Genomic DNA, 1,950 nt, shown 5'->3' on the forward strand with positions numbered 1-1,950 from the left:
AAGCAGTAGGTGGGAGCGGATTAGTCCTTGTCATTTGCATCGGCGTTGGTGATGAAGCCATTGTCTTCAGTGTTGAAGATGGACTTCCCAACGTATGCTGTAGCCAAACTTGCAACGCCAGAATCAGACTACTCCTCAGACTCCACCTCCACCTCCTCTGAAGCGGACTCCTCCTCTGAATCCATTTCCTTGCCAACGAACGCACGAGCCTTGCCAGATGAGCTCTTCTTGTGTGATGAAGACTTTGAGGAGGACTTGGAAGAAGACTTTGAGTATTTCTTCTTCTTCTTGTCGTCAGAATCATACTCCTTGCTCTTCTTCTTCTCCTTCTTCTTCTTCTTGTTCTCATTGTCCCATTGACTATGACAAGAGAAGACATCGCGTGAAGACTATGGAGCGCGAAGACTTAGTTGTTTCGTCATTCTTTTTCTTCTTTGTTGAGTCATAGGAACCACCGTACTGTTAAGTGGGGTCCAAGTGAACCAGTCAGAATGACTAAAGTGATGCTTAACCAAAATCCTATATCTTTGAGTGAAGACTATGAGAGCAAATCTTATCCAGAGCTGGATAAGTCAGCTTTGCTTGTAGCTCAAGTAAAGTTGCCATGTGTGTTTGAAATCTGACCGTTGGAACACGTGTCAGTTCCTTAGTGACCCAGGGTCATTTCGGACAAATCAGGTCGGGTTGCCTAGTGGCTATAAATAGCCCACCCCTTACACCATAAATGGGTTGCCTGCTCAGAGTTAGTGCACGACTTTTGTCGTTTGAGAGCAACCCACCTCGAAGCCTTTGAGAGAGAAATCCTTGCGAGGACAAAGCCCTAAACACCCAGAGCCAAAGAGGGTTAGGCATCACTTAAGTCTTCTTGTCTGTGTGATCTGAAGACCTATTACAGTTGAGGACTGTGAATCCTCCAGCTAGTTAGACGTCGCGTTCTGAGCATCCAAGAGTCATTGTGGATCGCCGGTGAACAAAATCTGTGAAGGTTTGGAAGTCTACCTTGAAGCCTTACCAGAGTGATTGGGCGAGGACTAGGTGTCCTTAGCTCAAGGGGAATAAGGTGAAGACACAGCCTTCTGAGTTAAATCTCAGCCTCCCTAACCAGATGTACAGTTGTCACAGCAACTAGAACTGGTCCAACAAATCATTGTCTTCAACGAGCTACTGGTTCTATCCTTCCCATCTCTTTATTTGCAGTTGGTCCTTGTGAAGTCATTCCATGGCTGCATTATCTTCTGTCATCACTGAGCGACTGCTTGTTCTGTTTGGCTTCATACTATCTTCCATCCTGATCCATATTGCGTAGCTGCAATTAGTCTTTGTGCTTTCACTTCATTGAATACTTGACTATGGCTTGCCTAGTGTAGTATACCTTGCGCTGCATGGTAATAGGTTTATTTCTATCGTTTGTCTTCGAAACTTCCATGTTTTGAAGACTTTCATAAAAATCGCCTATTCACCCCCCTCTAGTCGATCACTAGCACTTTCAATTGGTATCAGAGCAAGGTACTCCCTTGTTCTGTGTGATTCGGTTTAACCACCTAGAGTTTTAGCTATGTCGACTGCAGGGATAATCAAAGTCTCCGCTGCGTGCCCCATCTTTGATGGAACTGAATATCCCTACTGGAAGAATAAGATGCGCATGCATCTTGAAGCCATTGATGTCGACCACTGGTATGTCGTCAAGAATGGCGTTCCTAAGGCTGGTGAAGGTGTCACCGCTGCTGATGTCAAGAGGTTCGTTCAACTGGACTTCACTGCCAAGAACATCATCTGTGGTCATCTGACCAAAGGGCAGTATGGCCGTGTGAGTGCTCTAGAAACATCTAAGCTAGTCTGGGACTGGCTCTCCATGGTCAACGAGGGCGTCTCAACCCAGAGAGATCAAACGATCAGTGTCCTTCGCAACCTCTTCAACCGCTTCAAGAGAAACGACAATGAGAATGTTCA

This window comes from Triticum aestivum, chromosome 3A (assembly GCF_018294505.1).
Source record: "Triticum aestivum cultivar Chinese Spring chromosome 3A, IWGSC CS RefSeq v2.1, whole genome shotgun sequence".
NCBI classification, from domain to species: domain Eukaryota; kingdom Viridiplantae; phylum Streptophyta; class Magnoliopsida; order Poales; family Poaceae; genus Triticum; species Triticum aestivum.